The following is a 23,356-nucleotide window of genomic DNA, read 5'->3' on the forward strand; positions in this document are numbered from 1 at the left end:
GATATCCTGAAGCTATTCCTTTAAGGACCACTACAGCTCCTGCAGTGGCAAAGGCCCTCCTGGGAATATTTTCCAGGGTGGGCTTCCCAAAGGAAGTAGTATCAGACAGAGGAAGCAATTTCATGTCTGCATACTTAAAAGCCATGTGGAAGGAGTGTGGTGTAACTTACAAGTTCACAACACCCTATCATCCACAAACAAATGGACTGGTGGAGAGATTTAATAAAACTCTCAAAGGCATGATTATGGGACTCCCTGAAAAACTCCGCAGGAGATGGGATATCCTTCTACCATGCCTCCTTTTTGCCTACAGGGAGGTACCCCAGAAAGGAGTGGGCTTCAGCCCCTTTGAACTTCTTTTTGGACACCCTGTTAGGGGTCCACTCACACTTGTAAAGGAGGGTTGGGAACAACCTTTAAAAGCTCCTAAGCAGGATATTGTGGATTATGTACTTGGCCTCAGATCAAGGATGGCTGAGTACATGAAAAAGGCCAGTAAAAACCTTCAGGCCAGCCAAGAGCTCCAGAAGCAATGGCATGATCAGAAGGCTGTTTTGGTTCAGTACCAACCAGGGCAGAAAGTGTGGGTCTTGGAGCCTGTGGCCCCAAGAGCACTCCAAGATAAATGGAGTGGACCCCACACAATTGTTGAAAAGAAGGGTGAAGTCACCTACTTGGTTGACTTAGGCACTGCCAGGAGTCCCCTTAGGGTGCTCCATGTCAACCGCCTGAAACCCTACTATGACAGGGCTGATCTCACCCTGCTCATGGCAACAGATGAGGGACAGGAAGAAGACAGTGATCCTCTACCTGATCTCTTCTCTTCCACAGAACAAGATGCTCTTGTGGAAGGTGTAGTTTTGGCTGATTGTCTTACTGCTGAGCAGAAAGATAATTGCATAAATCTCCTAGGACAATTTTCAGAACTCTTCTCCATTGTGCCAGGCACCACTTCTTGGTGTGAGCACACTATAGATACTGGAGACAGTTTACCTGTCAAAAGTAAGATCTATAGGCAGCCTGACCATGTCAGGGACTGCATAAAGCAAGAAGTTCAGAAGATGTTGGAACTAGGAGTGGTTGAGCACACTGACAGTCCATGGGCTTCTCCTGTGGTACTGGTACCAAAACCCAATTCTAAAGATGGAAAGAAGGAAATGAGGTTTTGTGTAGACTATAGAGGTCTCAACTTGGTAACCAAAACTGATGCTCACCCTATACCCAGGGCAGATGAGCTAATAGATACACTGGCATCTGCCAAGTATCTAAGCACTTTTGATTTGACTGCAGGGTATTGGCAGATCAAATTGTCAGAAGATGCTAAATCTAAGACTGCATTTTCTACCATTGGAGGACATTACCAGTTTACTGTAATGCCTTTTGGTTTAAAAAATGCACCTGCCACTTTTCAGAGGTTGGTGAACACAGTCCTGGAAGGGCTGGAAGCTTTCAGTGCAGCATATTTGGATGATATAGCTGTATTTAGCTCCAGCTGGGATGATCACCTGGTCCACCTATGGAAAGTTTTGGAGGCCCTGCAAAAGGCAGGCCTCACTATCAAGGCTTCAAACTGCCAGATAGGGCAGGGTAAGGTGGTTTATCTGGGACACCTTGTTGGTGGGGAACAGATTGCACCACTACAGGGGAAAATCCAAACTATTATTGATTGGGTTCCCCCTACCACTCAGACTCAGGTGAGAGCCTTCCTAGGCCTCACTGGGTATTACAGGAGGTTCATTAAGAACTATGGCTCCATTGCAGCCCCTCTTAATGACCTCACATCCAAGAAAATGCCTAAAAAGGTATTATGGACAGCAAACTGTCAGAAAGCTTTTGAGGAGCTGAAGCAGGCCATGTGCTCTGCACCTGTCCTGAAAAGCCCTTGTTACTCTAAAAAATTCTATGTCCAAACTGATGCATCTGAATTAGGAGTTGGGGCAGTCCTATCACAACTTAATTCTGAGGGCCAGGATCAACCTGTTGCTTTTATTAGTAGAAGGTTGACCCCTAGAGAAAAGCGTTGGTCTGCCATAGAGAGGGAGGCCTTTGCTGTGGTCTGGGCTCTGAAGAAGTTGAGGCCATACCTGTTTGGCACTCACTTCATTGTTCAGACAGACCACAAACCTCTACTTTGGCTAAAACAAATGAAAGGTGAAAATCCTAAATTGTTGAGGTGGTCCATATCCCTACAGGGAATGGACTATACAGTGGAACATAGACCTGGGAGTAGCCACTCCAATGCAGATGGACTCTCCAGATATTTCCACTTAGACAATGAAGACTCATCAGGTAATGGCTAGTCTTATTGTCCTTCGTTTGGGGGGGGGTTGTGTAGGAAAGTACCATCTTGCCTGGCATGTTACCCCCATTTTTCACTGTATATATGTTGTTTTAGTTGTATGTGTCACTGGGACCCTGGTAACCCAGGGCCCCAGTGCTCATAAGTGTGCCTGAATGTGTTACCTGTGTAGTGACTAACTGTCTCACTGAGGCTCTGCTAATCAGAGCCTCAGTGGTTATGCTCTCTCATTTCTTTCCAAATTGTCACTAACAGGCTAGTGACCATTTTTACCAATTTACATTGGCTTACTGGAACACCCTTATAATTCCCTAGTATATGGTACTGAGGTACCCAGGGTATTGGGGTTCCAGGAGATCCCTATGGGCTGCAGCATTTCTTTTGCCACCCATAGGGAGCTCTGACAATTCTTACACAGGCCTGCCACTGCAGCCTGAGTGAAATAACGTCCACGTTATTTCACAGCCATTTTACACTGCACTTAAGTAACTTATAAGTCACCTATATGTCTAACCTTTACCTGGTAAAGGTTAGGTGCAAAGTTACTTAGTGTGAGGGCACCCTGGCACTAGCCAAGGTGCCCCCACATTGTTCAGAGCCAATTCACTGAACTTTGTGAGTGCGGGGACACCATTACACGCGTGCATTACATATAGGTCACTACCTATATGTAGCTTCACCATGGTAACTCCGAATATGGCCATGTAACATGTCTATGATCATGGAATTGCCCCCTCTATGCCATCCTGGCATTGTTGGTACAATTCCATGATCCCAGTGGTCTGTAGCACAGACCCTGGTACTGCCAGACTGCCCTTCCTGGGGTTTCTCTGCAGCTGCTGCTGCTGCCAACCCCTCAGACAGGCAGCTGCCCTCCTGGGGTCCAGCCAGGCCTGGCCCAGGATGGCAGAACAAAGAACTTCCTCTGAGAGAGGGTGTGACACCCTCTCCCTTTGGAAAATGGTGGGAAGGCAGGGGAGGAGTAGCCTCCCCCAGCCTCTGGAAATGCTTTGTTGGGCACAAATGTGCCCAATTCTGCATAAGCCAGTCTACACCGGTTCAGGGACCCCTTAGCCCCTGCTCTGGCGCGAAACTGGACAAAGGAAAGTGACCACTCCCCTGACCTGCACCTCCCCTGGGAGGTATCCAGAGCTCCTCCAGTGTGCTCCAGACCTCTGCCATCTTGGAAACAGAGGTGCTGCTGGCACACTGGACTGCTCTGAGTGGCCAGTGCCACCAGGTGACGTCAGAGACTCCTTGTGATAGGCTCCTTCAGGTGTTAGTAGCCTTTCCTCTCTCCTAGGTAGCCAAACCCTCTTTTCTGGCTATTTAGGGTCTCTGTCTCTGGGGAAACTTTAGATAACGAATGCATGAGCTCAGCCGAGTTCCTCTGCATCTCCCTCTTCACCTTCTGATAAGGAATCGACCGCTGACCGCGCTGGAAGCCTGCAAACCTGCAACATAGTAGCAAAGACGACTACTGCAACTCTGTAACGCTGATCCTGCCGCCTTCTCGACCGTTTTCCTGCTTGTGCATGCTGTGGGGGTAGTCTGCCTCCTCTCTGCACCAGAAGCTCCGAAGAAATCTCCAGTGGGTCGACGGAATCTTCCCCCTGCAACCGCAGGCACCAAAAAGCTGCATTACCGGTCCCTTGGGTCTCCTCTCAGCACGACGAGCGAGGTCCCTCGAATCCAGCGACACCGCCCAAGTGACCCCCACAGTCCAGTGACTCTTCAGCCCAAGTTTGGTGGAGGTAAGTCCTTGCCTCACCTCGCTGGGCTGCATTGCTGGGAACCGCGACTTTGCAAGCTTCTCCGACCCCTGTGCACTTCCGGCGGAAATCCTTCGTGCACAGCCAAGCCTGGGTCCACGGCACTCTAACCTGCATTGCACGACTTTCTAAGTTGGTCTCCAGCGACGTGGGACTCCTTTGTGCAACTTCGGCGAGCACCGTTTCACGCATCCTCGTAGTGCCTGTTTCTGGCACTTCTCCGGGTGCTACCTGCTTCAGTGAGGGCTCTTTGTCTTGCTCGACGTCCCCTCTCTCTGCAGGTCTAATTTGCGACCTCCTGGTCCCTCCTGGGTCCCAGCAGCGTCCAAAAACGCCAAACGCACGATTTGCGTGTAGCAAGGCTTGTTGGCATCCATTCGGCGGGAAAATACTTCTGCACGACTCTCCAAGGCGTGGGGGATCCATCCTCTAAAGGGGAAGTCTCTAGCCCTTGTCGTTCCTGCAGTATTCACAGCTCTTCAGCCTAGTAAGAGCTTCTTTGCACCAACCGCTGGCATTTCTTGGGCATCTGCCCATCTCCGAGCTGCTTGTGACTTTTGGACTTGGTCCCCTTGTTCCACAGGTACCCTCAGTCAGGAATCCATCGTTGTTGCATTGCTGATTTGTGTTTTCCTTGCATTTTCCCTCTAACACGACTATTTTGTCCTTAGGGGAACTTTAGTGCACTTTGCACTCACTTTTCAGGGTCTTGGGGAGGGTTATTTTTCTAACTCTCACTATTTTCTAATAGTCCCAGCGATCCTCTACAAGGTCACATAGGTTTGGGGTCCATTCGTGGTTCGCATTCCACTTTTGGAGTATATGGTTTGTGTTGCCCCTATCCCTATGTTTCCCCATTGCATCCTATTGTAACTATACATTGTTTGCACTGTTTTCTAAGACTATACTGCATATTTTGCTATTGTGTATATATATCTTGTGTATATTTCCTATCCTCTCACTGAGGGTACACTCTAAGATACTTTGGCATATTGTCATAAAAATAAAGTACCTTTATTTTTAGTATAACTGTGTATTGTGTTTTCTTATGATATTGTGCATATGACACTAGGTGGTACTGTAGTAGCTTCACACGTCTCCTAGTTCAGCCTAAGCTGCTCTGCTAAGCTACCATTATCTATCAGCCTAAGCTGCTAGACACCCTATACACTAATAAGGGATAACTGGGCCTGGTGCAAGGTGCAAGTACCCCTTGGTACTCACTACAAGCCAGTCCAGCCTCCTACACTGGGGTCCTGCCAAGCAGGATCCCAGTGACACATAACAAACATACTGAAAACATAGTGTTTTCACTATGAGCACTGAGGCCTGGCTATCAGGATCCCAGTGAGACAGTGAAAACAGTGACAAACACCCTGACATACACTCACAAACAGGCCAAAAGTGGGGGTAACAAGACTAGAAAGAGGCTACCTTCTCACAGGTAGTGACCTATATGTAGTACACGCGTGTAATGGTGTCCCCGCACTCACAAAGTCCGGGGAATTGGCCCTGAACAATGTGGGGGCACCTTGGCTAGTGCCAGGGTGCCCACACACTAAGTAACTTTGCACCTAACCTTTACCAGGTTAGGTTAGACATATAGGTGACTTATAAGTTACTTAAGTGCAGTGTAAAATGGCTGTGAAATAACGTGGACGTTATTTCACTCAGGCTGCAGTGGCAGGCCTGTGTAAGATTTGTCAGAGCTCCCTATGGGTGGCAAAAGAAATGCTGCAGCCCATAGGGATTTCCTGGAACCCCAATACCCTCGGTACCTCAGTACCATATACTAGGGAATTATAAGGGTGTTCCAGTAAGCCAATGTAAATTGGTAAAATTGGTCACTAGCCTGTTAGTGACAATTTGAAAGAAATGAGAGAGCATAACCACTGAGGTTCTGATTAGCAGAGCCTCAGTGAGACAGTTAGTCACTACACAGGTATAACATTCAGGCACACTTATGAGCACTGGGGCCCTGGAGAACAGGGTCCCAGTGACACATACAACTAAAACAACATATATACAGTGAAAAATGGGGGTAACATGCCAGGCAAGATGGTACTTTCCTACAGGGGGTGACAAAGACAAGAAGAAAGATGGTAAGTCACATGACAAAGGTGGGGACAAAGATAAAAACAAGAAGTCTTCATCAGGCCCACAAAAATCCACTAGGGGTGGGTCTAAATCCTCTTCTAACCAACAGAATAAAAAGCCTTGGTGTTTTGTGTGTAAAAACAAAGGCCATTAGGCAAGTGACAGTACTGCAAACAAAAACACAAAAGCTCCAACCACCACAACCCCCACTGCTTCTACTAGTTTCCCTAGTAATAGCAGTGGTGGTGGGAAATCAACACTTCAAATAGCCAGTCCAAAGGTGTAGCATGTCTCACTCTGGGTAATGTGGTGGGGGTTAGTTTAGTTAGGGAAACAACTAATGCTGTTTTACTCTCTGATGGTGGCATTGACCTTACCACCCTTGTTGCTTGTCCCCTTAATATGGATAAGTACAAGAAACAACCCCTAATAAATGGTGTTCAGGTTGAGGCCTTTAGGGACACAGGTACCTGTGTCACAGTGGTGATGGAAAACCTGGTAGCCCCTGAGAAACACCTATTTGCCAATCAGTACCAAGTGATCTTTTCCAGGGTGGGCTTTCCAAAAGAGGAGGTGTCAGACAGAGGTAGCAACTTAATGTGTGCATACCTGAAAACAATGTGGAAAGAGTATGGTGTAACCTACAAGTTCACCACACATTAACATCCCCAGACAAATGGGTTGGTTGAGAGGTTTAATACAACTCTCAAAGGTATTATTGGACTCTCTGAAAAGCTCTGAAGTAGATGGGATGTCATGTTATCATGCCTCCTTTTTGCCTACAGAGAGGTACCCCAGAAGGGAGTGGACTATAGCCCCTTTGAATTCCTTTTTGGTCACCCTGTTAGGGGCCTATTAGCTCATGTGAAGGAGGTGTGGGAGTAACACTTAAAGCTCCGTAAGATATTGTGGACTATGTGCTTTTAAGATCTAGAATGTATGAGTACATGAAAAAGGCCACTAAAAACCTGTAGGTAAGCCAGGAGTTACAGAAACAATGACATAACCAGAAGGCTGTCCTGACTGTGAACCAACCAGGACAGAAGGTGTGGGTACTAGAGCCTGTGGCACCCAAGGCACTCCAGGACAAATGGAGTGGTTGACACATAACAGTGAAAAAGAAGGGTGACGTCACTTATTTAGTGGACCAAGGCACTCACAGAAGTCCTCATAGAGTACTTCATGTAAACCTCTTGAAACCCTACTATGATAGGACTGACTTAACCTACTCATGTCCATTGATTTTCTGAACTCATTTCTCTGACACCTGGTCAGACCACTTGGTGTGAACACACCATTGATACAGGAGACAGTTTGCCTGTCAAAAGTAAGATTTATAGACAGCCTGACCATGTCAGAGGCTGTATTAAATCTGAAGTTCAGAAGATGCTTGACTTGGGAGTGATTGAGCACTCAGATAGCCCCTGGGCTAGCCCAATGGTGCTAGTACCCAAACCTCATTCTCAGAATGGAAAAAGGTAGATGAGGTTCTGTGTACATTACAGAGGGCTTAACACAGTCACAAAGACTGATGCTCACACTATATCCAGGGCACATGAGCTTATTGATACACTGGCATCTCACAAGTATCTCAGGACTTTTGATTTGACTGCACGGTATTGGCAAATTAAACTATCAGAAGATGCAATACCCAAAACTGCTTTCTCTACCATTGGAGGGCAATATTAGTTTACTGTTATCCCCTTTGGTTTGAAGAATGCACGTGTCACTTTTCAGAGGCTGGTAAACACATTCCTCCAAGGTCTGGAAGCTCTCTCATCCTCTCTCTCACCCGCAACCCTACCACCACCAAAACCAACCTACACGCCGCTCTCCTCGACACCGCCAACTGGATGACCACTAACCACCTCAAGCTCAACTCGAACAAAACCGAGATCATCATCTTTGGCCCCAACAAAACCACATGGGACGACTCCTGGTGGCCCACCAGCCTAGGCCCCACACCCATACCTGCAAACCACGCACGCAACCTCAGCATCATCCTTGACCCCTCCTTTCCATGACACAGCAAATCAATGCTCTAACCTACTCCTGCTTCCACACAATCTGCACTCTAAAAAAATCCTTCAAATGGATTCCCTCAGAAACCAGAAAGCCAGTCACCCACGCACTCATCAGCAGCAGACTGGACTACGGCAATGCCCTCTACGCCGGCACCACACTCAAACTCAAACACAAACTCCAGAGAATCCAGAACACAGCCGCATGCCTCGTCCTTGGCCTCTCCCGCCACGAAATAATCTCATCACACCTCAAAACCCTTCACTGGCTTCCCATAGACAAGAGAATCACATTCAGGATCCTCATCCACGCACACAAATCCCTCCACAACACCGGCCCAACCTACCTCAACGAAAGAGTCAACTTCCAAACTCCCACACGCAACCTCCGATCAGCCGATCTCGCCCTAGCCACAGTCCCCCGCATCCAACGCACCACCACAGGAGGCAAGTCTTTCTCCTACCTCGCCCCCAAAACCTGGAACTCTCTCCCCACCGACCTTCACAAAACCAAAGACGTCCTGGTCTTCAGAAAGAACCTCAAGACATGGTTGTTCGATCAGTGACCCTCCCTGCCCCCCCCCCCCATCTTCCATTCCCCCCCTCCTCAGCGCCTTGAGACCCTCACGGGTGAGTAGCGCACTCTACACATTTTTTTGATTGATTGATTGATTGATTAGTGCATCATCTCTTGATGCTATTGCTGTATTTAGCTCCACCTGGGATGAACACCTGATCCACCTCTGGAAAGTTTTGATGTCCCTGCAAAAGGCAAGCCTCACTAACAAGGCTTCAAAGTGCCCAATAGGGCAGGGGAAAGTAGTTTATCTGGGACACCTAGTAGGTGTGGAACAGTTTGAATCACTACAGGGGAAGATACAGACGATTTTAGACTCGGCTCCACCTACAACATAGACACATGTCAGAGCCTTTCTTGGTCTCACTGGGTATTACAGGAGGTTCATTAAGAACTATGGCTCCATTGTTGCCCCTCCTAATGACCTCACCTCAAAGAAGATGCCTAAAAAGGTATTGTGGACAGCTAACTGTCAAAAAGCTTTTGAGGAGCTGAAGCAGGCTATGTGTAAAAAGCCCAAACCACTCAAAGATATGTATTGTCCAAATTGAAGCTTCAGACTACATGTTGTAATCATACCCCAAAGCTTTTGCAAGCATTGGTTGTATGATTCCATGAACTATGGGGGCTCCTTAGAGGATCCCCAGTACTGCCATTACAGCCTTCTGAGATTTTCCAGGCACCCCAACTACTGACACCTCTCAGACAGGTTTCTGTCCTCCTGTTGCTCAAGCAGCTCAAGGCAAAGAAGGCAGAACAATTAATTTCCTTTGGGACTGGGTGTTGCACTCTCTCCCTTTTGAAATGGATGTCACAGGCATGGAAGAGGGAGGATCAACCTGTTGCTTTTATCAGCAGGAGGTTGACCCCTAGCGAAAAGCGTTGGTCAGCCTTAGAGAGGGAGGCCTTTGCTGTGTTCTGGGCCCTGAAGAAGTTAAGACAATACTTCGTTGGGACTCACTTTATAGTTCAGACAGACCACAAACCTCTCTTATGGTTAAAACAAATGGAAGGTGAAGACCCTAAATTGTTGAGGTGCTCCATTTCCCTACAGGGGATGGACTTTACAGTGGAACATAGACCTGGGAGTAACCACTCCAATACAGATGGACTCTCCAGAAATTTCCTCTTAGACAATGAAGACTCATCTGGGCAAGGTTAGCCTTTATTGTCCCTCGTTTGGGGGAGGGGGATTGTGTAGGAAAGTACCCTTTTTATGGGCGAGCGCAAAGAGCTCCGTCCCATTCTGTAATCTCTCTTTGAGCTTCAAACCATGGCCATGTCACGTCAGTCACTTTCATTGGTTTGTGGGCTTGCTTTCTAAAATCCACTTGCTTTCATTTGTGAAAGGCATGCATACGCCATGCCTTTTCCGGTGTTTAGCCCACCTACACAGCACCGGTAAACTACTAAAAACATACGAGGCTCGATGTTTTCAACATGCTGTCCGGACTATTTTATCTGTTTATTTTCCACGCAGCACGACCAGGCTGCATTTATTTTTCTTTGCAGCTCTAATAGCTCTAACTTGAGCAAATGCAAGACCCGTTGCATTAAAAATGCTTGTTTTAGCAAGTTATCCCCAATTCCTGCCTGATGTCAGTGTGTTTGACTGTGTTCACTGGGATCCTGCTAACCAGGACCCCAGTGATTATGCTCTCTCTCCTCTAAATGTTGTCACTGCATAGTGGTAACACAGTATTTCACCCCAAAATTGGCACACTGGTCCTCCCTTATAAGTCCCTAGTATATGGTACTTAGGTAGCCAGGGCATTGGGGTTCCAGGGGATCCCTATGGGCTGCAGCTTTCCTTTTGCCACCCATAGGGAACCCATGCAAAGGCTTCTACAGGACTGCCATTGCAGCATGTGTGAAATGGTGCATGCACCTTTTCACTGCCATTTACACTGCACCAGGGCCCTCATTATGACCCTGGCGGACGGGGTAGAAGTGGTGGTAAAACCGCCAACATGCTGGTGGAAAAAAAATGGAATTATGACCATGGCGGTTACCGCCATGGTCGTCTGCCACTTCTCCACTCTGACCGCCAGGGCGGTGACGACCGCTGGGCTGGAGACTTCGGTTTCCAGTCCCAGTCCCTGCTCTGACGCGAAACTAACATCAGAGCCCTCCCCTGATAGGTACTTACCTATTTTGCTGGCCAATCCTCCTTTCAGGGCTATTTAGGGTTTTTCTATTGGGTGGTTCTTCAGATTCGGATTGAAAGAATCCAGCAGAAATCCTCTGCATCCTTCAGTTTATCTTCCTACCGAAGAAACTGCATCTGGACCCTTCAGGAACTGCAACAAAGAATCAAAGACAATTTCTGCAACATTTTAACTTCAGCTCCTGCCAGCAAATGCAACTGTTTCCAGGTTGTGCATCCTCCGAAGACTGCCTGTCTTCAGCCTGCACCAGAAGAACAAAGGAATCTCTCTTGAAATAAAGGGTTCACTTCCCTGCTTCAGCAGCCACCCCTCATCAGTGGCTCGGGTCCCCTCCCCTGAAGAAGTGTGTGGATCCAGCAAAACGGGTGGTGGATTGAAGTGATTGTGATGGTCCTGACGTCCAACTGTCCAACTTTGGTGGAGGTAAGAGTAAGCCTACCCACGCAAGACAGTACCCCCATTCAGAGTGTGTTTTACAGTTGCCAAGGCTTGTTGGCATCCTTCTAAAACGTTCTTCATACGGTGTTCAGCTCTGGTCCCAGCACTCTATTCTGTGATGCACAGCTTCCTGAGTGGTTCTCCGTCGGCATGGGATCCCTTTGTGTAGTGCTGCATGGGCCTCCTTTTGCACCATTTTTTGTCCCCCTGCTGTGGGACTCCTGTGCATACTACCTGGTCTTCTGAGAGCTCTCTGAGTTGCTGAGAGCCCCCTGTGACTCCCTCTCCTGAGTAGAGTCCACCAGGTCCCTATTGGTCCTGGGGAAATGTAGGAAGTTGGCTCTGTATGCACTATTTCAAAGTAAGGAATAGTATGCACATAGTCCAAGGGTTCCCCTTAGAGGTAAGATAGTGGCAAAAAGAGATAATTCTAATGCTCTATTTTGTGGTAGTGTGGTCGAGCAGTAGGCTTATCAGAGGGTAGTGTTAAGCATTTGTTGTTCACACACGGGCAATAAATGAGGAACACATACTCAGACAATTCCAGGCCAATAGGTTTTTGTATAGAAAAATATATTTTCTTAGTTTATTTTAAGAACCACAGGTTCAAGATTTACAAGTAATACTTCAAATGAAAGGTATTTCAGGTAGGTACTTTAGGAACTTTGAATTAGCAAAATAGCATATACAGTTTTCACATAAATGATATATAGCTATTTTAAAACTAAGTGCAATTTTTAACAGTTCCTGGGGGAGGTAAGTGTTTGTTAGTTTTTGCAGGTAAGTAAACCACCTACGGGGTTCAAGTTTGGGTCCAAGGTAGCGCACCGTTGGGGGTTCAGAGCAACCCCAAAGTTACCACACCAGCAGCTCAGGGCCGGTCAGGTGTAGAGGTCAAAGTGGTGCCCAAAACGCTTAGGCTTCAAAGGAGAAGGGGGTGCCCCGGTTCCAGTCTGCCAGCAGGTAAGTACCCGCGTCTTTGGAGGGCAGACCAGGGGGGTTTTGTAGGGCACCGGGGGGGACACAAGTCCAAACAGAAAGTACACCCTCAGCAGCACGGGGCGGCCGTGTGCAGTGTGCAAACAAGCGTCGGGTTCGCAATAGGAATCAATGGGAGACCAAGGGGTCACTTCAGCAATGCAGGCAGGCAAGGGGGGGGCTCCTTGGGGTACCCACCACCTGGGCAAGGGAGAGGGCCACCTGGGGGTCGCTCCTGCACTGGAGGTCAGATCCTTCAGGTCCCGGGGGCTGCGGGTGCAGTGTCTTTACCAGGCGTCGGGTCTTTGAAGCAGGCAGTCGCGGTCAGGGGGAGCCTCGGGATTCCCTCTGCAGGCGTCGCTGTGGGGGCTCAGGGGGGTCAACTCTGCCTACTCACGGTCTCGCAGTCGCCGGGGAGTCCTCCCTGAAGTGATTGTTCTCCACAAGTCGAGCCGGGGGCGTCGGGTGCAGAGTGCGAAGTCTCACCCTTCCGGCGGGAAACGTGTGCTGGTTCAAAGTTGCTTCTTTGTTGCAAAGTTGCAGTCTTTGGTGAACAGAGCCGCTGTCCTCGGGAGTTCTTGGTCCTTCTAGATGCTTCTAGATGCAGGGCAGTCCTCTGAGGCTTCAGAGGTCGCTGGTCCCTGTGGAACGCGTCGCTGGAGCAGTGTCTTTAGAAGTGGGGAGACAGGCCGGTAAAGCTGGGGCCAAAGCAGTTGGTGTCTCCATCTTCTCTGCAGGGTTTTTCAGCTCAGCAGTCCTCTTCTTCTTAGGTTGCAGGAATCAGAGTTCCTAGGTTCTGGGGAGCCCCTAAATACTGAATTTAGGGGTGTGTTTAGGTCTGGGGGGTTAGTAGCCAAAGTCTACTAGCCCTGAGGGTGGCTACACCCTCTTTGTGCCTCCTCCCTTAGGGGAGGGGGCGCATCCCTAATCCTATTGGGGGAATCCTCCATCTGCAAGATGGAGGATTTCTAAAAGTTAGAGTCACCTCAGCTCAGGACACCTTAGGGGCTGTCCTGACTGGCCAGTGACTCCTCCTTGTTTTTCTCATTATCTCCTCCGGCCTTGCCGCCAAAAGTGGGGCCGTGGCTGGAGGGGGCGGGCAACTCCACTAGCTGGAGTGTCCTGGGGTGCTGTAACAAAGGGGGTGAGCCAGGGGTTACAGTTCCTGCAGGGGGAGGTGAGAAAGACCTCCACCCAGTACAGGCTTTGTTACTAGCCACAGAGTAACAATGGCACTCTCCCCATGTGGCCAGCAACATGTCTGGTGTGTGGCAGGCTGTTAAAACCAGTCAGCCTACACAGGTAGTCGGTTAAGGTTTCAGGGGGCACCTCTAAGGTGCCCTCTGGGGTGTTGTAGGAGGCTGGACTGGCTTGTAGTGAGTACCAAGGGGTACTTGCACCTTGCACCAGGCCCAGTTATCCCTTATTAGTGTATAGGGTGTCTAGCAGCTTAGGCTGATAGATAATGGTAGCTTAGCAGAGCAGCTTAGGCTGAACTAGGAGACGCGTGAAGCTACTACAGTACCACAAGTGTCACTTGCACAATATCATAAGAAAACACAATTGTAGGAAAGTACCATGTTGCCTGGCATGTTACCCCCATTTTTCACTGTATATATGTTGTTTTAGTTGTATGTGTCACTGGGACCCTGGTAACCCAGGGCCCCAGTGCTCATAAGTGTGCCTGAATGTGTTACCTGTGTAGTGACTAACTGTCTCACTGAGGCTCTGCTAATCAGAACCTCAGTGGTTATGCTCTCTCATTTCTTTCCAAATTGTCACTAACAGGCTAGTGACCATTTTTACCAATTTACATTGGCTTACTGGAACACCCTTATAATTCCCTAGTATATGGTACTGAGGTACCCAGGGTATTGGGGTTCCAGGAGATCCCTATGGGCTGCAGCATTTCTTTTGCCACCCATAGGGTGCTCTGACAATTCTTACACAGGCCTGCCACTGCAGCCTGAGTGAAATAACGTCCACGTTATTTCACAGCCATTTTACACTGCACTTAAGTAACTTATAAGTCACCTATATGTCTAACCTTTACCTGGTAAAGGTTAGGTACAAAGTTACTTAGTGTGAGGGCACCCTGGCACTAGCCAAGGTGCCCCCACATTGTTCAGAGCCAATTCACTGAACTTTGTGAGTGCGGGGACACCATTACACGCGTGCACTACATATAGGTCACTACCTATATGTAGCTTCACCATGGTAACTCCGAATATGGCCATGTAACATGTCTATGATCATGGAATTGCCCCCTCTATGCCATCCTGGCATTGTTGGTACAATTCCATGATCCCAGTGGTCTGTAGCACAGACCCTGGTACTGCCAGACTGCCCTTCCTGGGGTTTCACTGCAGCTGCTGCTGCTGCCAACCACTCAGACAGGCAGCTGCCCTCCTGGGGTCCAGCCAGGCCTGGCCCAGGATGGCAGAACAAAGAACTTCCTCTGAGAGAGGGTGTGACACCCTCTCCCTTTGGAAAATGGTGTGAAGGCAGGGGAGGAGTAGCCTCCCCCAGCCTCTGGAAATGCTTTGTTGGGCACAGATGTGCCCAATTCTGCATAAGCCAGTCTACACCGGTTCAGGGACCCCTTAGCCCCTGCTCTGGCGTGAAACTGGACAAAGGAAAGGGGAGTGACCACTCCCCTGACCTGCACCTCCCCTGGGAGATGTCCAGAGCTCCTCCAGTGTGCTCCAGACCTCTGCCATCTTGGAAACAGAGGTGCTGCTGGCACACTGGACTGCTCTGAGTGGCCAGTGCCACCAGGTGGCGTCAGAGACTCCTGCTGATAGGCTCCTTCAGGTGTTAGTAGCCTTTCCTCTCTCCTAGGTAGCCAAACCCTCTTTTCTGGCTATTTAGGGTCTCTGTCTCTGGGGAAACTTTAGATAACGAATGCATGAGCTCAGCCGAGTTCCTCTGCATCTCTCTCTTCACCTTCTGATAAGGAAACGACCGCTGACCGCGCTGGAAGCCTGCAAACCTGCAACATAGTAGCAAAGACGACTACTGCAACTCTGTAACGCTGATCCTGCCGCCTTCTCGACTGTTTTCCTGCTTGTGCATGCTGTGGGGGTAGCCTGCCTCCTCTCTGCACCAGAAGCTCTGAAGAAATCTCCCGTGGGTCAACGGAATCTTCCCCCTGCAACCGCAGGCACCAAAAAGCTGGATTCCCTCGAATCCAGCGACGCTGTCCAAGTGACCCCCACAGTCCAGTGACTCTTCAGCCCAAGTTTGGTGGAGGTAAGTCCTTGCCTCACCTCGCTGGGCTGCATTGCTGTGAACCGCGACTTTGCAGCTACTCCGGCCCCTGTGCACTTCAGGCGGAAATCCTTTGTGCACAGCCAAGCCTGGGTCCACGGCACTCTAACCTGCATTGCACGACTTTCTAAGTTGGTCTCCGGCGACGTGGGACTCCTTTGTGCAACTTCGGCAAGCACCGTTTCATGCATCCTCGTAGTGCCTGTTTCTGGCACTTTTCCGGGTGCTACCTGCTTCAGTGAGGGCTCTTTGTCTTGCTCGACGTCCCCTCTCTCTTCAGGTCCAATTTGCAACCTCCTGGTCCCTCCTGGGCCCCAGCAGCGTCCAAAAACGCCAAACGCACGATTTGCGTGTAGCAAGGCTTGTTGGCGTCCTTCCGGCGGGAAAAGACTTTTGCACGACTTTCCAAGGCGAGAGGGATCCGTCCACCAAAGGGGAAGTCTCTAGCCCTTTTCGTTCCTGCAGAAACCTCAGCTTCTTCTGTCCAGTCGAAGCTTCTTTGCACCCGCAGCTGGCATTTCCTGGGCATCTGCCCATCTCCGACTTGCTTGTGACTTTTGGACTTGGTCCCCTTGTTCCACAGGTACCCTAGATTGGAAATCCACAGTTTTTGCATTGCTGGTTTGTGTCTTTCCTGCATTATTCCTCTAACACGACTATTTTGTCCTTAGGGGAACTTTAGTGCACTTTGCACTCACTTTTCAGGGTCTTGGGGAGGGTTATTTTTCTAACTCTCACTATTTTCTAAATAGTTCCAGCGACCCTCTACAAGGTCACATAGGTTTGGGGTCCATTCGTGGTTCGCATTCCAATTTTGGAGTATATGGTTTGTGTTGCCCCTATCCATATGTTTCCCCATTGCATCCTATTGTAACTATACATTGTTTGCACTGTTTTCTAAGACTATACTGCATATTTTTGCTATTGTGTATATATATCTTGTGTATATTTCCTATCCTCTCACTGAGGGTACACTCTAAGATACTTTGGCATATTGTCATAAAAATAAAGTACCTTTATTTTTAGTAGAACTGTGTATTGTGTTTTCTTATGATATTGTCCATATGACACTAAGTGGTACTGTAGTAGCTTCACACGTCTCCTAGTTCAGCCTGAGCTGCTCTGCTAAGCTACCATTATCTATCAGCCTAAGCTGCTAGACACCCTATACACTAATAAGGGATAACTGGGCCTGGTGCAAGGTGCAAGTACCCCTTGGTACTCACTACAAGCCAGTCCAGCCTCCTACATTGGTTGTGCAGTGGTGGGATAAGTGCTTGAGACTACTTACCACTCTTGTCATTGTACTTTTCATAAGAGAAAAATATACAAAACAAGGTCAGCGTATATACACATAGCCAAAAAGTTTTGCATTTCCTCTTTTCACTCTTTTCTAAGTGCTGAAAAGTACTTCTAAAACTTTCAAAAAGTTCTTAAAAGTTTAAAGTTTTTTTCTGTCTTTCCAAAAAGTTCTGAAAACTTTTGTCTCTTTCTCTATCACTTTAACTCTCTCTAAAAAATGTCTGGCACAGGCCAAAGTGTTGATCTGTCCAAACTTGCATATGACAACCTTAGCTGGAAAAGAGCAAGGAGTCTCTGTATAGAGAGAGGTTTGAGTGTAGGGAAGACTCCTGCCTTGGAACTGTTAATTAACATGCTTAGAGAACAGGATAAGGCCAGAGGTGGCCCATCTGTTGAAAAAGTACCTAATAGTTCCCAATCTGATTCAGGGGCTCCCCCAGGAAAAGATTCAGGAAAGAAACTTTCTAGCCTGCCCATTACTAGACAATCTAGCATAGATGGTAATGATGATGAGCCACACCAAAGAAATAGTGTTGTCTCACATCATAGCAAAAGCATTTATTCTCACCATACTGGTAGTAATGTTTCTGTAAACCAAGCTGCTAAGTTGGCTTCTGTAAGAGACAGGTCTCCTTCTGTTCATTCCCATCATAGCTCTGTTTCTAGAAATGTCCCTCCCACCAACCCTGATGACAGAATGTTAGAGAGGGAACTCAATAAGTTGAGGGTGGAACAAACCAGACTGAAGCTTAAAAAGCAACAGCTGGATTTGGATAGACAGTCTTTTGAATTAGAGAAGGAAAGACAGAAGTTGGGTTTAGATACCCATGGTGGCAGCAGCAGTATTCCCCATAGTCATCCTGCAAAAGAGCATGATTCCAGGAATCTGCACAAGATAGTTCCCCCTTATAAGGAGGGGGATGACATTAACAAGTGGTTTGCTGCACTTGAGAGGGCCTGTGTTGTACAGGATGTCCCTCAAAGGCAGTGGGCTGCTATCCTATGGCTATCATTTAGTGGAAAAGGTAGGGATAGGCTCCTTACAGTGAAAGAAAATGATGCCAATAATTTCCAAGTTCTTAAGAATGCACTCCTGGATGGTTATGGCTTAACCACTGAACAGTACAGGATAAAGTTCAGAGAGACCAAAAAGGAGTCTTCACAAGACTGGGTTGATTTCATTGACCAGGCAGTGAAGGCCTTGGAGGGGTGGTTACATGGCAGTAAAGTTACTGATTATGACAGCCTGTATAACTTGATCCTGAGAGAGCATATTCTTAATAATTGTGTGTCTGATTTGTTGCACCAGTACTTGGTGGACTCTGATCTGACCTCTCCCCAAGAATTGGGAAAGAAGGCAGACAAATGGGTCAGAACAAGAGTGAACAGAAAAGTTCATACAGGGGGTGACAAAGATGGCAACAAAAAGAAGGATGGTAAGTCTTCTGACAAGGGTGGGGACAAATCTAAAAATGAGTCTTCATCAGGCCCACAAAAACACTCTGGTGGGGGTGGTGGGTCCAAATCCTCCTTTAATCAGAACAAGGAAAAGAAACCATGGTGCTATTTATGTAAAATAAAAGGCCATTGGACAACAGATCCCAGTTGTCCAAAGAAAGGCACCACAGCTCCTACCACTACAACCCCTACTGCTACACCTAGTGTCCCTACTAATAGCAGTGGTGGTGGGAGCAAACCTACTAATAGCCAATCCAAGGGAGTAGCTGGGCTCACTTTTGGTAATTTAGTTGGGGTTGGTCTGATTAGGGAGACCACAGAGGCTACTTTAGTCTCTGAAGGGGCTATTGATTTAGCCACTTTGGTTGCTTGCCCCCATAACTTGGAGAAGTACAAGCAACTAACCCTAATAAATGGTGTTGAGGTCCAGGCCTACAGGGACACAGGTGCCAGTGTCACAATGGTGATTGAGAAACTGGTGCACCCTGAACAACACATACTTGGACACCAGTACCAAGTAACCGATGCTCACAACATAACACAAAGCCACCCCATGGCTGTTGTAAATCTCAACTGGGGGGGGGTAACTGGTCCAAAGAAAGTTGTGGTAGCTTCAGATTTACCTGTAGACTGTCTATTAGGGAATGATTTGGAGACATCAGCTTGGTCAGATGTGGAGTTGGAGGCCCATGCAGCAATGCTGGGCATCCCAGGGCATATTTTTGCTTTGACAAGGGCTCAGGCTAGGATGTCTGAGGACACAAAAGAATTTTGTAAGTCCTGTGAAACCTGTCAAGCCAGTGGCAAGACAGGTGGCACTCCAAAGGCACCCCTTATCCCACTGCCTGTGGTTGGGGTTCCCTTTGAAAGGGTAGGGGTTGACATAGTTGGCCCCCTTGACCCTCCTACTGCTTCAGGCAATAGGTTTATCTTGGTGGTAGTGGACCATGCCACAAGATATCCTGAAGCAATTCCTTTAAGGACCACTACAGCTCCTGCAGTGGCAAAGGCCCTCCTGGGAATATTTTCCAGGGTGGGCTTCCCAAAGGAAGTAGTATCAGACGGAGGAAGCAATTTCATGTCTGCATACTTAAAGGCCATGTGGAAGGAGTGTGGTGTAACTTACAAGTTCACAACACCCTATCATCCACAAACAAATGGACTGGTGGAGAGATTTAATAAAACTCTCAAAGGCATGATTATGGGACTCCCTGAAAAACTCCGCAGGAGATGGGATATCCTTCTACCATGCCTCCTTTTTGCCTACAGGGAGGTACCCCAGAAAGGAGTGGGCTTCAGCCCCTTTGAACTTCTTTTTGGACACCCTGTTAGGGGTCCACTCACACTTGTAAAGGAGGGTTGGGAACAACCTTTAAAAGCTCCTAAGCAGGATATTGTGGATTATGTACTTGGCCTCAGATCAAGGATGGCTGAGTACATGAAAAAGGCCAGTAAAAACCTTCAGGCCAGCCAAGAGCTCCAGAAGCAATGGCATGATCAGAAGGCTGTTTTGGTTCAGTACCAACCAGGGCAGAAAGTGTGGGTCTTGGAGCCTGTGGCCCCAAGAGCACTCCAAGATAAATGGAGTGGACCCCACACAATTGTTGAAAAGAAGGGTGAAGTCACCTACTTGGTTGACTTAGGCACTGCCAGGAGTCCCCTTAGGGTGCTCCATGTCAACCGCCTGAAACCCTACTATGACAGGGCTGATCTCACCCTGCTCATGGCAACAGATGAGGGACAGGAAGAAGACAGTGATCCTCTACCTGATCTCTTCTCTTCCACAGAACAAGATGCTCTTGTGGAAGGTGTAGTTTTGGCTGATTGTCTTACTGCTGAGCAGAAAGATAATTGCATAAATCTCCTAGGACAATTTTCAGAACTCTTCTCCATTGTGCCAGGCACCACTTCTTGGTGTGAGCACACTATAGATACTGGAGACAGTTTACCTGTCAAAAGTAAGATCTATAGGCAGCCTGACCATGTCAGGGACTGCATAAAGCAAGAAGTTCAGAAGATGTTGGAACTAGGAGTGGTTGAGCACTCTGACAGTCCATGGGCTTCTCCTGTGGTACTGGTACCAAAACCCAATTCTAAAGATGGAAAGAAGGAAATGAGGTTTTGTGTAGACTATAGAGGTCTCAACTTGGTAACCAAAACTGATGCTCACCCTATACCCAGGGCAGATGAGCTAATAGATACACTGGCATCTGCCAAGTATCTAAGCACTTTTGATTTGACTGCAGGGTATTGGCAGATCAAAATGTCAGAAGATGCTAAACCTAAGACTGCATTTTCTACCATTGGAGGACATTACCAGTTTACTGTAATGCCTTTTGGTTTAAAAAATGCACCTGCCACTTTTCAGAGGTTGTTGAACACAGTCCTGCAAGGGCTGGAAGCTTTCAGTGCAGCATATTTGGATGATATAGCTGTCTTTAGCTCCAGCTGGGATGATCACCTGGTCCACCTTTGGAAAGTTTTGGAGGCCCTGCAAAAGGCAGGCCTCACTATCAAGGCTTCAAAGTGCCAGATAGGGCAGGGTAAGGTGGTTTATCTGGGACACCTTGTTGGTGGGGAACAGATTGCACCACTTCAGGGGAAAATCCAAACTATTATTGATTGGGTTCCCCCTACCACTCAGACTCAGGTGAGAGCCTTCCTAGGCCTCACTGGGTATTACAGGAGGTTCATTAAGAACTATGGCTCCATTGCAGCCCCTCTTAATGACCTCACATCCAAGAAAATGCCTAAAAAGGTATTATGGACAGCAAGCTGTCAGAAAGCTTTTGAGGAGCTGAAGCAGGCCATGTGCTCTGCACCTGTCCTGAAAAGCCCTTGTTACTCTAAAAAATTATATGTCCAAACTGATGCATCTGAATTAGGAGTAGGGGCAGTCCTATCACAACTTAATTCTGAGGGCCAGGATCAACCTGTTGCTTTTATTAGTAGAAGGTTGACCCCTAGAGAAAAGCGTTGGTCTGCCATTGAGAGGGAGGCCTTTGCTGTGGTCTGGGCTCTGAAGAAGTTGAGGCCATACCTGTTTGGCACTCACTTCATTGTTCAGACAGACCACAAACCTCTACTTTGGCTAAAACAAATGAAAGGTGAAAATCCTAAATTGTTGAGGTGGTCCATATCCCTACAGGGAATGGACTATACAGTGGAACATAGACCTGGGAGTAGCCACTCCAATGCAGATCGACTCTCCAGATATTTCCACTTACACAATGAAGACTCATCAGGTAATGGCTAGTCTTATTGTCCTTCGTTTGGGGGGGGGGTTGTGTAGGAAAGTACCATCTTGCCTGGCATGTTACCCCCATTTTTCACTGTATATATGTTGTTTTAGTTGTATGTGTCACTGGGACCCTGGTATCCCAGGGCCCCAGTGCTCATAAGTGTGCCTGAATGTGTTACCTGTGTAGTGACTAACTGTCTCACTGAGGCTCTGCTAATCAGAACCTCAGTGGTTATGCTCTCTCATTTCTTTCCAAATTGTCACTGACAGGCTAGTGAGCATTTTTACCAATTTACATTGGCTTACTGGAACACCCTTATTATCCCCTAGTGTATGGAACAGAGGTACCCAGGGTATTGGGGTTCCAGGAGATCCCTATGGGCTGCAGCATTTCTTTTGCCACCCATAGGGAGCTCTGACAAATCTTACACAGGCCTGCCACTGCAGCCTGAGTGAAATAACGTCCACGTTATTTCACAGCCATTTTACACTGCACTTAAGTAACTTATAAGTCACCTATATGTCTAACCTTTACCTGGTAAAGGTTAGGTGCAAAGTTACTTAGTGTGAGGGCACCCTGGCACTAGCCAAGGTGACCCCACATTGTTCAGAGCCAATTCACTGAACTTTGTGAGTGCGGGGACACCATTACACGCGTGCACTACATATAGGTCACTACCTATATGTAGCTTCACCATGGTAGCTCCGAATATGGCCATGTAACATGTCTATGATCATGGAATTGCCCCCTCTATGCCATCCTGGCATTGTTCGTACAATTCCATGATCCCAGTGGTCTGTAGCACAGACCCTGGTACTGCCAGACTGCCCTTCCTGGGGTTTCTCTGCAGCTGCTGCTGCTGCCAACCCCTCAGACAGGCAGCTGCCCTCCTGGGGTCCAGCCAGGCCTGGCCCAGGATGGCAGAACAAAGAACTTCCTCTGAGAGAGGGTGTGACACCCTCTCCCTTTGGAAAATGGTGTGAAGGCAGGGGAGGAGTAGCCTCCCCCAGCCTCTGGAAATGCTTTGTTGGGCACAGATGTGCCCAATTCTGCATAAGCCAGTCTACACCGGTTCAGGGACCCCTTAGCCCCTGCTCTGGCGCGAAACTGGACAAAGGAAAGGGGAGTGACCACTCCCCTGACCTGCACCTCCCCTGGGAGGTGTCCAGAGCTCCTCCAGTGTGCTCCAGACCTCTGCCATCTTGGAAACAGAGGTGCTGCTGGCACACTGGACTGCTCTGAGTGGCCAGTGCCACCAGGTGACGTCAGAGACTCCTGCTGATAGGCTCCTTCAGGTGTTAGTAGCCTTTCCTCTCTCCTAGGTAGCCAAACCCTCTTTTCTGGCTATTTAGGGTCTCTGTCTCTGGGGAAACTTTAGATAACGAATGCATGAGCTCAGCCGAGTTCCTCTGCATCTCCCTCTTCACCTTCTGATAAGGAATCGACCGCTGACCGCGCTGGAAGCCTGCAAACCTGCAACATAGTAGCAAAGACGACTACTGCAACTCTGTAACGCTGATCCTGCCGCCTTCTCGACTGTTTTCCTGCTTGTGCATGCTGTGGGGGTAGTCTGCCTCCTCTCTGCACCAGAAGCTCCGAAGAAATCTCCCGTGGGTCGACTGAATCTTCCCCCTGCAACCGCAGGCACCAAAAAGCTGCATTACCGGTCCCTTGGGTCTCCTCTCAGCACGACGAGCGAGGTCCCTCGAATCCAGCGACACCGTCCAAGTGACC

Source organism: Pleurodeles waltl, chromosome 1_2, assembly GCF_031143425.1.
Source record: "Pleurodeles waltl isolate 20211129_DDA chromosome 1_2, aPleWal1.hap1.20221129, whole genome shotgun sequence".
Lineage (NCBI taxonomy): Eukaryota > Metazoa > Chordata > Amphibia > Caudata > Salamandridae > Pleurodeles > Pleurodeles waltl.